The sequence below is a fragment of the Meleagris gallopavo genome, chromosome 3 (genome assembly GCF_000146605.3).
Source record: "Meleagris gallopavo isolate NT-WF06-2002-E0010 breed Aviagen turkey brand Nicholas breeding stock chromosome 3, Turkey_5.1, whole genome shotgun sequence".
Classification (NCBI taxonomy): Eukaryota; Metazoa; Chordata; class Aves; order Galliformes; family Phasianidae; genus Meleagris; species Meleagris gallopavo.
In genome coordinates this window covers 92,676,517-92,691,785 of record NC_015013.2, presented here as the reverse complement: position 1 = coordinate 92,691,785, position 15,269 = coordinate 92,676,517, and positions in this window count along the sequence as shown.

Here is a 15,269-nt window from a genome sequence, read left to right as displayed (position 1 = left end):
TCTAGATATGGAACTTGCCAAAAGGAAATTAATGAACAAGATGGTTTCTTCACCCCATTTCTTAATCTGATATTGAGAATGAAGATGAATTTCACAACAATGTATGAAGTTAAACAGACTAGACTCCAGATGGACTGCTGACTTGACACATGCCTGATTTGGTTTCATAACAATTATTTTCAGATCAGATTGGTCTCCTAAAGTATGTGCATACAACATTTTTCTTTTGTGCCTCCTTTAAGGTTAGTGTCTGCTTGGGACATTTATAGATGAGATTATGATTTCATCAGTATACTATTTCAAAAAGTATTTTAACTAGTTTATGAAAGTATTCCATTAAAGGTAAAGTGAAACAGAATGCATTGCAGGGTGTAATCTGTGCTATGAAATATGTTTTCTGTACTTTGTAACGTGCTTGGACTCAAAATATGTGCTGTTTCTGGGAAATTGAGTTGTTTCTCTATGTTAATCCAATGTGAGTTGTCACAGTTAATACACGGATTAACATAGAAACACAGTACCGTAATGCTCTTTTAAAGAAATCAGTTTGTTAATGCTAACAATTGCGTTGAGCATGGATAGCAGTTGCTTCTCACTCCCTTTCTAACCAGCACTGAGCATCAGGCAAAGCAAACCTCAAGTCTTAACATAGAGCACCACCTCTCGATGGGACAGCTTTCTGCACAGGGCTGGCTGCAGAGTTTACTCGGTGCTGGGAGATCAGACCCCCGTGAGAAAATCTCTTATAAGCATTGTCTGTTTTATATGAAATTTTGCCAACGGCCAGGTCTCTTTTAGCAGGAAAGGTTAATAGGTATCATCGCAGACTGACTGGCATACTTTCAGGCTTTGTACTGCTCTCACACACTTTCAAATTTGGGAGGGTCAGGTTGGATATAAGGAAAACTTCCTTCGCTAGAGGGTGGTGAATATGGAAAAGGCTCCCCAGGGCAGTGAGCATGGCCCCACGCTGCTGGAATTCAAGGATTGTCTGGACAATGCTCTCAGAAATAGGGTCTGATTATTGGGTGGTCCTGTGTGAAGCCAGGAGTTGGACTTGCTGATCCTGATGGGTCCCTTCCAATGTGGGATATTGTTTTTAAAGGAAAACAAATAATAACAAGTATCTACAAGTGATCAGAATTTTTCAGATTGATTTACGTTTTTACTTTTTTTCATAAAGAAATATGAGTTCAGAATTAATGTGGACTGATGGTTATGCTAATCAACTTGCAGGCTGACTAGTTCCTCATAGTAACATTATTGTTCTGAAAAGTCCCAGCAGTACTGTGAACACTTTTAGAGTACTGAATTCTATGGTGACTTTCATTTAAGGAACAGAGTGAAAGAGTATGCTCCTTCAGTACGGAGGCTGCCATGAGGAAGATGTAAATGCATGCTTTCAGTCAGCATGAAATTTATGGTATAATCAGAATTTTATTCTGTTACCAAAATGTATGACACTGCAGGAGTTCAAAGTTCTTTGCATGTTATCCATTACATTAAAGTCTTGTGCAAATAATATTATAAAATGCCAGAGGCTGATTAACGCTTTGAATGGCCTGAGTGTCCAACATTTTGGCTTGCCTGGGCCACATTGAGTGAAGATGAATTGTCTTGGGCTTCATATAAAATATATAATATAGTTAATTTATATAAGTTAAAAAATATATATGCTAAAATATTTTTATTAAAACATAAAAAAAGAGAGCAAGAAAGACTAAAGAATAAAACTAAAGGATAGCAGTGATTTGGTACGTATATTCCAAATTTGGAATATATGTACTAAATCTTTGGTCATTGTCTGAGAAAAGTAAATCAGTTTATCATTTTTATTTTGCAGACTATTAAAAAATATGATGGCTAATTAGAACAACACCAAAAAAGTAGCTTCATTATGAGTAGTACTGAAATGCATAACAACGCTTTATCAACAGGATCCAGAAATGAAAAGACACATTAAATTGGTAACCTCACGCTTGAAAGTTTACAAAAAGTGCATATATATAATGAATCTCAAAGAGGATACAAAAAATTAAAAGTAACTTGAATCCGTTGAACATGTGCAAGCAAAACTCCCACAGAAACATGAAGCTTTCCCATGGAAGAAGACCTCAAGGCTTAGAAGATGGGATCAGCTGAAGCAAAAATGTTTGTTTTATTAAAAATGATCTGATCTGAAAAACCGTTTCTTGAATTGAAGCAGTAGTTTAATCCTTCCTAATAGATGTGATTATTTTCCTATTCTGTTTTTTTTTTCCACATTATCCTGTGAAGCAAATATAAGAACAGAGATTTCCAAAGGAAGATGACAGCATATGAGCTTGCTATTTTTACTTCTGTGTGTTGGCTTGATTCTTTTAAAATGGATCCATGCCTATAACTCTAACTATAATCTTTACTTTGTTTGCATAAAGCAAAGACATTGGCTAGAAGCAAGAACTGCTTAGTGACTTTTCTTTTGCTGCCCAGCTGAAGGGAATAGAGAAATGCACCACTGTTCAAAGGAGAGGTGCTAAAGCAGTGCTCCTCGTGAATGCTTTGCTGGGCAGTTAACTGCAGACAGCGTATGTGCTTGAGAGAAAATAAAGACTCCTACTATGCATCCACCCCTAGCTATTCTTCCTTTCTGCTCTGGTCCATGCTCTAGTGCACACTTAAATTATAGCCATTCCCCATTTTCCCAGAATAGCACCAGCAAGCCTACCAGAAGGAAAAAGTCAGTGAAAGGAAGAAAGCCTCAAGTACTGAAATTAGCAGTAACTGAGGACTGTAAGATTTACAGTGCTTCCTACCCATAGCAGCCTGCAACTGGGCTTGAAACAGAGAAATCTATATCAACAACTGTTATGTGACATTCACACAACTGCTAAAGTCTTCAGCTGTACTTGAATCCCTTGCTACTGCTTGTCATCCTTCGGAGAAGCCATATCCTGGAACAAATCATTCACTAGTAAATCCTACAATGAATGTATGAATTCATTAAATAAAATCACTCTCAAGCATACATAGGACTGTATTAGAAGAAATTATCATCGTATCCTAGAATCGTTGAGGTTGGAAAAGACCTCTAAGATCATCTGGTACAACATCCACCTACCACCAATGTTGCCCACCAAGCCACGTCAAAAAGTATTACATCTAGCTTTTCCTTAAAGGTGTTTCCTTAAACACCTCCAAGGATGGTAACTCAACCATCTCCCTGATCAGCCTGTTCCAGTGCCCCAACACTCTTTCTGAGAAGAAATTTTTCCTCATATCCAATCTGAACCTCCTCAGCACAACCTGAAGGTATTCCCTCTAGTATTACTTCTGTTACCTGTGAGAAGAGGCCGACTCTCACCTCACCACAACCTGCTTTCAGGGAATTATAGAGAGTGATATAGTCTCTCCTGAGCCTCTTTTTCTCCAGAATGAACAAACCCAGTTCCCTCAGCTGCTTACCATAAAACTTGTGCTCCAAACTTGTCACAGCTCTGTTGCCCTTCTCTGGATACACATTAGGTTCTTGACATCTTTCTTGAACTCAGGGAACCAAAACTGATCATGGTACTTGAAGTGCAGCCTTACCGGAGCTGAGTACAGGGGGACAATCAACTTCCTGCTTCTGCTGGTTGCACTATTTCAGATACAAGCCAGGATGCCATTAGCCTTCTTGACTACCTTGGCATAATGCTAGCTCATGTTCAGCCAAGCACTGACCAGCATCCTCAGATCCGCTCCAATACCGACCCCTAGGGAACACCACTCATGACTTGTCATTAGCTGGATTTGATATTGTTACTGCTTTTTATTGTGCTACGCACACTTGTTGCTTAGGCAAATACATATCTGATTCTGGCTAGTTGTTGCAGAGCTCCATGCTCACCTTTACTGACCATTTGATAAGATGAGACAGAAGATGGAGTGTAATTAATGTGCAACAAGTTCATCCCCAGATGTGCACATGGGAGAAACCATTCTTACTCACTCCCACAGTTTAATCAGGCTCCTGTACCCCTTGTTTTCCTCTTGGACCCGTTTCAGTGTGCTTTCTGTTTGTTTGTCCTGGGGGCAGATGAACACATGCTCACTGACTGTTCAGAAATCCCCAGATCTAATTTACCAAAGGCAGGAACAATTGTATGTACAAAAGAATATGAGTAAATTTCAGTTTCAGAAAAAAAATCATGGGCATCTTTAAAGAGGAATACTGAAATAATTTCCATTTATTGGTTTATTGGTTTCATATAAAAATTTAAATGGCCTTAAATATCAGTAGAAAAGCCACGTAGTTATTGTCTCATGAAACATGCTGCTCTCAGTTTTTGCTTAAGTTTTCAGAAATCCCGTAAAGAACACTGTGTTTGGAAATGCAGAATAAATTGAATTGTATAGTGTGTCAGCAGTCAGGCAAAATGAAACTTTCAGGGAGGCACAGTAGCAGAGAACATAATGGTTTTTAAATTACTGGGCCATAAAGCATGGAACTATCAACAAGTGAACAAAAAACATAACCTATAAAGAAAATCCCAGAGCAAAGTACAGTTATTCCATCCCATTAAGAGATTCAACTTCTTTTCTCATTTTTGAAACAGATGGTTTGACAAGATTGGCAATGCTCAGCAGCATGAACATAATCTAACTCATTCAAATAGAAGCTGAAAATAACAAAATGTAACTCAGCATGGAAAAAGATTCAAGCTAACACATGGTTCGGTAAAGAAATTCAAAACAAAGAGGTGCAAACAGAACTAGAAACCTGGAAAGCAAGTGTGTTAAAGGATCCAGGAAAAGAGTGGCAAATAAATGATGTCCATTTAAGCAAGAGAGGGGAATTGGTTATGCAGATTTTAATTATCCAAACTAATATGCCTGAGATGTTGAAACTTGCACTTCTACCATCAGATAATAGATCTGTGATTGCATAGCTTTTAACAATCAGAAGTCACTGGAGCCTGAGTTTTCATGCCTTTTCTGAAATTTTCCATACCTCACTGAACTTAGTCACAGCAGAAATGACACACAGTGGTTTATGGTTCAGGAAATTGATAAATCTTGAATGCATTGCAGGTTGCTCTTTCTCCTGAGCCTCCCAGGGAGGGACTGAATCAGTACCACAGTGCCACCTTCTGAACCATGTGCACCAAATGCTACATTTCCTGCATCTCATAGAATGATGCAAAATCAAGATCCTGATACCAAGCTGCTACAGTTTTTTGTGAAAACTTGTTCTCTGAAGTCAATTCAGAAATGCTGGTAAATACTTCATAGTGCTTCATGAAAGGTTTGGAAAGAATCCTTCTGTTCCTCTTCCCAGCCACTTTGTACGCAGTTAAATGTAGTGCTTCCCTTGCTTCTTCCTGTAATGTGTGTCATGTCTTACTTGATCAGTGCAAAATATTTATAATGAAGACTGAAAAAAAGGGAACTTCTACAAATTTCTTCTCATTTCACTAAATAATGACACCACTTCCAGTACAGAAAAAAATTAAACTGCCACAATATGAAATTCTGTGGGTTCTTTTTTTCCTTACAGAGTGGTTAGATATCTTGCTCTGGGCATCTCCAGTTTTGGCTAGCAAAATTACAAATGAATGAACAAACAAATGGCAGGTTGGTCATGATGAGTTTCTGTATGAGTTATCGGCTTGTTCCATTAGAGTTCCTACAGAGGATATGGAAACACATGGTTCATCCAAAGAATCATAGAATCATTGACAGGCTTGAGTTTTTTACCCTTGTAAAAAGTTGATTTCCCTCAGTTTATAAACTCCCTTTAAATATTGGAAAGCCACAACGTGGTCTCCTCACAGCCTTCTCTTTTCCAGGCTGATCAAGCCCAGTTCCTGTCTTCCTAGGAAAGGCTCTCCAGCCCTTGGATCTGGATTTGTAGCCCTCCTCTGGAACCTCTCCAAAAGCTCAACACCTTTTCTGTGTTGGAGCCCCAGACTTGGACGCAGTACTCCAGGTGAGGTCTCACGAGGACAGAATAGAGGGGGACAATCACCTCCTTCGCTCTGCTGACCACCCCTCTTCTAATGCAACCCAAGATACCACTGGCTTTCTCGGCTACAAACACACACTGCTGGTTCATGTTAAGTTTTTCATTAACCAGGATCCCTAGGTCTTTCTCAGCAGGGCTACTCTCTAGGAGTTCTCCCAGTTTGTATATGTATCTGGGATTACCTTGACCCAAGTGCAAAATCTCATTAGGTTTAAAAGGGCCCATCGTCTTAGCACCTCAGCCTTCTCCGTATCTGTTGTAGCCAGTTCTCCTTTCTCAATTAGCAGAGGAGGTATGCTCTCTTTGGCCTGTCTCTTCTGATCTCTGTACCTGTATAATCCCTTCTTGTTGTTTTTGACATCCCTCGCCAAATTCAGTTCTATCTGTGCCTTGGCTTTCCTAATACTATCTCTGCAAATCCAGACAGCATCCCTGTATTCTTCCCAGAGAATGGCCTGGAGAAATCCCCTGCCATAAGTAATTACTGTGGTATTTCCTGGTAGTTGTAGATTGTGCTTTTCCTCCTCAGTCCTTCTTAACGTTGCCATAATGTTGCTTTCCTGCACATCTTTTCCTGCCTGCTTGGATGTTAAAACCATTTCAAGGCTCATCAGTGTGTGTGCTCACCTTGAAGAAATCACATAACTCAAAAACATTATTTTGTAATAACCTCATTAAATTCTCAATGTTCATTATGTGAGGAGGTTGATATTTAGATCAGACACACCATAACCAAGGACAAAATGAAGAAAAGGTGCTTAAGCCAAGCAGCCTTAGCCCATGGGCACTGTTAGACTGGTTCTGAGCATTTACAACTTGTAATTTTGTTTGTTTTGAAATAAAGATTCTAAAGAGACATGATAAAGAATCTGAAATGAAATTACTTTGCTCTGTCATTCAAAATACAAGAACAACTATAAGTTTCCAGGGCCAGGTTTTTATTTTACGTTAATACAGCAGTTATCAAGGAAAAGTTTTGTACTGGGTTTATAAAACATTACTTGCGTGAGCAACAGTTTATGATATTTCCTGTAACATATCTGAAGTTCAGAATTAAATGCAGCCTTTAACAGAAAGTGTCTTTTTCTGACTTGATTATAAGTCATTACAGTGACTCATTAAAAAATATTGTTTCTGAAAACTCCCTAAGGCTGTGAAAGAAATGTCATACAAGCACATCATCATCAGTAAGGCACTGCTTTGCAATTAATATGACTTCTATAACACAGCTTTATTTTTTTTCTTGACAGTGTGCCCTGAACTTTATTTTTTAGAGTATTACAGACAGATTTGAAATGTTGGAAATCACTCTGGGTATGTACAAAGTGGAATGGTCAAGGGGATACATCCTGTCATTGCCTCTCAGAATGTAAATTCTGCATGTCTATACACCTAAGTGTTGAAGTTCGCAGTGAGACTTTGTGTACACAAATGGAAGAAGCTGTTTGCAAACCCTCATGTTGATTTTAGCGTAGCAGTAACATGTGTAAGAGAGTGTCAGACTGCACAGATCCTTGCTGGGATCATCCTTCAGCACTATATGCAGTAGTTGGCCTATGCTGAGGGGAAGAGCCTGGGCAAAGGAATCAGAAGGGTGTCATGGTGTAAGCAGTAGCAATACACAGTGGAGAGGAATATTGTGTTTGTTTTTACTCAGCACCTCAGGGAACTTCAGTCCAGCTGTATCCCACTCAGCAAAAGCCCCTCCACCATCCTAAGAAAGATGGAGCCTTTCTTTCTCTCCTGGTAATGCTTTTCAATAATCATTAATTACATTGATAGGCATAAATCTAAGTTAGTGTCCTGACCAGTCATGAGTTGTATTTTATGTACTGCAAAGCGCAGAGAAGTCCAACAGATATCCTGCTAAATGAGAATACTGAGTAATTAGTACAGCCAGTGTGTTTGGCTGACAAATCCAAAACTGTTTAAATCCCTCTATCATGCAGATTATTTTATAAAGGAAAAAGACATGATTTTGGTAAATCCAAATCGACTTGTTTTCCTAGACTGTTTATTCAGCTAATAAACTGCAGTATCGGATGGAAAATGAATCAAGGGTGAATCCAATAGTCAGTGATGGGGACCTCCAGGTGCTCTGAAGAGCCCTCTGGGAATGTGTCTGTGCTGAGCCCAGGCAGATCAACCTGGGAGATCAACTCAATACAGAGTTCAAGCAGGGAGGGTGTAATAATGCACACTGCCTTCCATAGGCTGCAGTTTGTATGCTGTGGGACTGGGATCCCCAGGGACCTACACCACACCTCTAACCAGGGAAACACAAGTTGCTTTGCTTAGGCACACATAATCTCTGTCTTTAACATCTGGGCAGTCTGAAGCACTGCTAGCACTGTTGCTTCTTTGCTCACAGAGAGAATCTTGCTCCTGACAGATATTGGCTGACTAAGAAATGAGTTGTTTGAATTCTTTACCTGCTGCTTAGAAAAACTCTGTGTTACAACATCATCACCAAGCAGTGATGCAGTACTTTCAGAACACATCATGTTTTTAGGATTTCACATCACCATGGCTGCCGGCTGTTCCTCCCTCTTCCTCCTCCTCCTCTTGTCTCATTCTTCAACTCTCTTTCTTTTCCTCCTTTCCCTTACGAAGAACTAAATGTTACCCCTCCAATTCCTTTTAAACTAAAGGGAGGTAATGCATCTCCCAGTGCCATTTAGTTCTTTGCCTCTAATCTAACCAAAATACACCCTAGGAGGCTTTTATCATGCTCTGGAGATCTTTATGTGACTCTAGAGACTAATAGTGAGTTTTCAGCTGCTCAGTTATATGCTGTGAAAACAGAGATGAATAACTCAGGAGAACAAGAAATAAAAAGTCTAATGAAAGAGAGAAGTGGAAAATAAAATGTGATGGATCCACGAACCAGAGAAGTACAAAAGGCTTTTCCAGATTGCAGAAGTTGTAGAGGAGAAAGCTTCTCCCTCTGAAAAATAAAATGCTGTGTGAAGAAAAGTCACTGAGGTTAGGAGAAGTATTCCTCCTGTCTTAGTTACTGCACTCAGATGAAATACCTTTACCTGATGGTTGCCATGTGAAGATGGAGGAACCCAGCTGCTGACCTGCTGTTCTGATCTCGCTCACCCATCTGACCCAGCCTGGCTATTTAGGCAGCAAGAGCCCTAACCCCCGAGTGCATTCTGTCATGCCTGGGGGTGTCCCTGCACAGAGCATGTCACAAGCTGCTCCTGCCTCTGCTGCCCAGAGAGGGGGGAACAAGGAACAGCTGTCTGCTGCACACTGGAGCCATGTCTGTTTGCATTGGCTGGTGCTGTCACATCCTGACAGGGAAAAAAAAAGTACACCCTCCCCCCCAGAATCTGCCCTCCAAAATAAAATATTTGACCTACTTTTTCAAGCTGTAGAGCTAAATTAAATGAATTATCCATAACGAAAACAGCAATGAGTAAAAAGTCTTCCCAGCCAAAAAGAGCAGCTCTGGTAATTCCCTTTCAATGCTCTGCTGTTCAGTAAAATGTCTGATTTTAATTCTATTTCCTTAACAATTTAATAAAAGGACACAGCCCTAGCCCTACTCTGCTGCTGGCAGTAAAGCTGGAAGCATTTGAGCCTCCTGTGCCTGTGAAGGGTTTACTTGCTGGGTCATGGGGGACTGCACAGAAATTGCATTCCTAGCGTTTATTCATTGGTTTGGAATATGTGGATAATCAGCAAGTGTTTTTCTGCCATCAGTCAGGAGCTGTGCTTTAACTGAATTATTCAGATAAGATACCCAAATTCTCCTCTAGTTTTCACATAAGCAAAAGCTAAAATGGTGGATGCTGCTTTCAGATTGGAATGGATGTTTCATGGGACTGAACCCGAGAGATCTTGAAATGCACATTCCCCAGTCAGCCCCACATCTGGGGAGCAGCTCCCGCAAAGTCTCTCTGAATTTAGGAATTAAAAAGCCAAATCCATTTACTCAAGTCCTCCCAAGCAAAGCAATTTGAACTTCGATTTCTTGTAGCATCTTTTGGCTGATTTATGCTATGATTAAATTTTTTTCTTGTTGATGATGCATAATGCATGTAATATCTGATGAAGTAAGATCACAGTAAAATCTAAAAATAGAGCCATTCAAGTACCCTTAAAAGAAAACCTGACATGAATACCAGCTCTCACATCAGTGAAACTGAGCTGCAAAGGCACACTCCTCTTATCCACACTTCAGGCAGAATTTAAAGCATAGACGAATCTCTATCGTCCACATTCCTAACATCTAGACCTCAGAGTTCATTTAATTTGCTTTAATTTAATGAGACAAAAAGACTGCGAACGTGTACGCTGAGCTCCTCCATACAGCACAAGTTGATAGTTTTGCCCATTTTGCCCTCTCCAGTTAATTTGTTGCTGTTGGCTCTTGTGCCTACCTCTGAGCAGACCAATGGGTGCCACCATAATCAAGGATGTTTTTCCCCTTCTTTAATAAAAGAGTGAAACAACTCAGCCTTATCAAGAGCAACAGATGAAAGGATCTTATTTTCAAACAAAGAAGCCGAGACTTAAGGCTGACTCCTATAACCTGCTTTCTGGTGCTTTATGAGGAGGATCAGCTGCCTTCTTGAGTCGTTGCAGGGCCAGATCTTGTTGCTGTGCCCTCTTCCATTTGAATGGATGCTTCTAATTTTGGGAACATCATTCAGCCTCTCCCCGGATGTCAGGGAGGGTAATGAGTGAATGTTTGGTTAGACAAGCAGAGCTGCAAACAAGTTTTAATCTGTGTATTCACTGAGGGAATGCATCTGTATGGGTAAGATAGAGATGTCCAGAACGTGATATAAGATCCAGTCATGTTCAGGCAGCATATCATAGAATCATGAATAGAATGGATTGGGTTGGAAGAGATCTTAAAGATCATCCAGTTCAAACCCCCTGCAAGGGCAGGGCTGCCACTCACCAGATCAGGCTGCCCAGGGCCCCATCTAGCCAGCCCTTGAACGCCTCCAGGGATGGGGCATGTTGCTTCAGTTCTGCTAGAAGACAGTCAGAATTTAAATACCTTGAAACTGCAGAGATCCTGAATGTTATAATGAGAGATTCTTCTACTTTAGGCTCTGAAAAATATAACAGATGTTGCAGAAAACCAAAATGGATAAGAGAAATGGCTATTGTTTAGAAAGTGAAGGGTGATGGAAAAAGTGATCTGACTTTGGGACTTCTCCCCTTCCAGATTATAAGTGTTCCTCAAAGCTTTTCCCATGTCTCTTTTAGAGCTTGCCTCCATGCTGGCACTGCTCTTCTCTTCTCTGTAATTAACCGCACAGAATGAAGCTTTCCTTCTGAAGGATGGCTTCTGCAATTTATTATTTTAGTTTTGGTATGACAGTATCTTCTGTTAGCACATGCAAATTGACAGTGTGCTTTGCTTCTAAACACAGCAGTTATAAACAGACCTGTCTGCAGAGAACATGGAGTTGACCTTGCAAACACAGCTACTGTTGTGGTATCAGCTTGCTCTGTAGTGAAGGGATTTATTTGTTTTACCTCTGTCTCTCAGCAGCAGAATGCTCTGACAGAATATTAATGCAATGGGTTAATTCTCAGGCATTTCCAGACAGCCTTCCCCTGAAATCAAGATTTCATCATTCTGAGACTGAGAAAAGCAGTTTTCGCTTTCCCTCCTGCAGTATGCAGGGTCTCTAGCTGGATCACCTGGGGCACATTTTCAGTGTTTAAGTAAGCTTTCACTGCTTCACAGAAAAAAGATACAAGCTTTCATTAAGTGCACATAGAACAATTAGCCCCGTAGCAGCGATGACTTTAATTATTTCATTTGCAATTGCTAGTTCTAGTCTGTTTATTTTGAATAACACAGCCACAGTAGTTAATGACTGCAGCACAACCAGAGAAATCAGCAGTGAGATAGACGTGCTTGCAAGCAAAGGTATGTGCAAACCTCTCTGCATGCCATGCTAGATTCTTACCCTTTGATGCCGATCAAATGCGGGCTAAAGCATCTCCATATTCAAAATTATAAAAAAGACATTTAATACATGCAGATTTGCCCCCCTCTAAGGTTACTGACTGTACCAGCCTGTTATTTAACAGCATGTGACAGAATCGCTGCTTTCGCTCAAATTGTGCAGATCTGTACTTTCAGAGCTGAAAGCTCCAGGTTTATTCCTAGTTAATGGCAGTAGCACTCACGGCTGCGCACATGTATTATTTACACAGAAATAAGATTAAAAGTTTTGACAGAGAATGATATTTTAGGTAGATTGTTTCTGTTTTCATTAAGCAGTGGGAAGCAGTGATGCCATAACGGAGAGCATAACACTGTTAGATCCATCTTTGATACACCCAGAAGTGACAAGGTAATTTTACCAAGGGTCAGAATATTCTCGACCCATTCCTATCTAATGAGCTAGTGATCCATCTTCCCATTACATCAGGTATTTTCACACCATAAAATTTTGAAAGTTACTTGAAATTCGTACAAGAAAACTTCATCCTGATAATTCTTTTTAAATTATTAAAATCAGTAGGAAATATAAATCCAGCAGCCAGAGTATCATTTATTCTTCTGTGTGACAATCTAAACACTGCGCTACTGAGACTGCAGTAGGCTCAGTTACTTGTTGGCTTTGTCTAAGATTTATTAAAGTCAAATGTAAGCCCTTCTCAGTCTACACACACGGAAAACAAACCTGCCAAAACAAACAAATGAAAAAAAAAAACAACAAAATATATCCTTCCATCCATCCACATTCTTAAACATTGCAGAAAAAGACTTTAATTTCAGCCAGCCAAGACAGGAATATATATTATCTATTCGAATAATAAGTAGTTCTGGCTCCTGAAATGTTAATAGAAATATGAATCCCTCTGGTATTATATAAAATTTTCAATAGTTTTAGAAGTAAAACTTCTGAGTATGTTTACTGAAAATCTGTTATTGTTGTGAAGTAAAAGGGTATTTTATTCACCGAAACACATGCTGCAGACTTATTTTTATATTTAGACTCTAAGTACACCTATTTACAAAGGTTTAAGGTGAAACTGAACTTCCTCTCCAATCCCTTCCCCTGCTCTAAGAAAATGACTTTTCAAAACAATTTTTTTTTTTTTTAAGATTGTATCTATTTCAAGAAAGATGGCATTTCCATTCAGTTCTGTGAGACCAGTTCTGCAGCTGTCCTCAGGGATAAGACAGCCTACAGATTATTCTTAAACTTATCCAATGCAGGATACTTCCCTGTGCTTTGAATACATTTTTTATTTTACATTTTCCTGTTTCTCTCTTTCTTAATTCCTTAGAGAAATGTTTGCTTTATTATGATATAGATTGAGACAGTTTTTCAATTTCTAAAATATTCATGGAATGAAAACAATATGAATCTATTTGGATTTTACAGCTTAAATACTGAGCTTCTGAGGTCAGCCAGAATTCTGATATACTTCCAATGTACATCCTATAGCTCAATAACATAGTGGCAGATTTATAATTTATGGTCTAGCTCCATTCAAAGAGTTAAGCTTGAGATCCAGCTTCATTCCACTTAAAAAAAATCTTAGTTATGAATTCACCCAAAATTTTGCCTATCTAACAAAAAAGTAAGGCATCATTTGCTGTTAAAAGGCCAAATATTTGGATTATTTTAGATGTACCTGCAGTGCAGATCCTGCTGCCAGCCAGTCCCCCAAAGGAGGGCAGTGTCCTCTTTGACTCCTGTTTGTGGCTCAGGGAAACACCTGTGTGTAGTTACACAGTGCCAGGTGCTTCAGAGCTGCCCTAAACAGTGCCAACAGTGCAGATCCAGGGTCTCTATAGGTATCCCGGTTCTGAGACAATGCTTAGCCCAGTATTTATGAAACAAAAAAGGCAATCAGACGTGGCAAAGAGCATCAAATTATGTTTATTATGAGCAGGGTGATAAACTCACAGTTCTTCAGCTTGCGCTTTAGTTTTGCAGGGTGCTCAGCACAAGCAGGGCTCACACTGGAGGGCAGAATTCTGCTGCTGCTGCATCAACGAAGCCTCCCTTGGTCTGAGAGCTGAGGAATTAAGAAAGACACTGTGCATTGCTTCAGTGCTATATTTACAGCTGTTACATAATCTTAAAAGTTGCTTATGATATAATGAAGAAACCCAGCGGGTTGCCACCTTAAATAATGTTCCATGTGTGCGCTAAAATGAGTTCCCCTTCCCCATTCAGGTTGTTACAGTCCTGGGACTCAGGCAGTCTTCATTTTGCTGTATTTACAGTATAATAAATTTTGCTGCATTACAGAACAAAATTATTTTCTAAATAATGCTGCAGATTGGATTATATCTCAACAGCAGAACCAAAAATCAACAGATGTATCAGATATATTTAAACTAATTACCAACACATCACAGCAGAAACAGGCACATGGCACATGGATTCATTTTCCTGTACCAACCATCTGATCCGTGCCTATGATCATTAATTTAACACATGCTGAATTGTATTTTCAAATACATACGAGAAAAAATCGACATGTTTTTCAGTTTTCACATTGCAGTCATTCTGTTGTGAACACCTTTCATTAGCCCTTCATAGCCATCAACACCGATTACAAATTAAACATGTAATTGCCCAGTTCTGCAGATGTTGAAATGATTACATGGTGGTTGCTTCTTGGCAGCAATTGCTGAATATCTGGACCAAAATTTTCCAGAAAAAAACTGAAGTCAAAACTGAAGTATGGAATAGGTGGGAGAGTGAAGGGTGAGTGGGTGGAGGGATAGAGCATACCCATGCCAATGGATTTGGTGAGCGGTAGCTAATGAGCTGTCATCTGTCAGTTAAAAACTGTGCTGGACCTTCATCTTACAATGCGGTTTTGAGCAAATATAACAACTCCCAAACAGCATTGAAAAGGAACAACTAATGTATGAACAAGTGTACCAGCATGAGCTGTATCCTTCACGTTAGCAAGATGGTTCTCATGAGTCAAGTTACTTGCATGAAGAAGATACCTCAGTTTTCACCCTTTGTTAGAAAGCAAAATTGTGTCTCTTTCATGCGCGTAAACTGCATCTTTATACAATTATTCAGTGTCCTTGCAGAGGAGGTGCCTGAGTCATACAGCTTTTTATTTCATTAGCAGCAATATTACTACAATAAGTGATATTAACTCTACCTGAAGAAGAGCACAAATATTTGAAACACTAGCATCAGGAAGAAAGGTAGGAAGCCTGTTGTAACCTAGTGCCTGCTCTACACTCTGAGAAACGAGACTGAGTAGCTGTTACTGAGGGAGAGGTATATAGCAGTTAGTACTGAGCAGGACA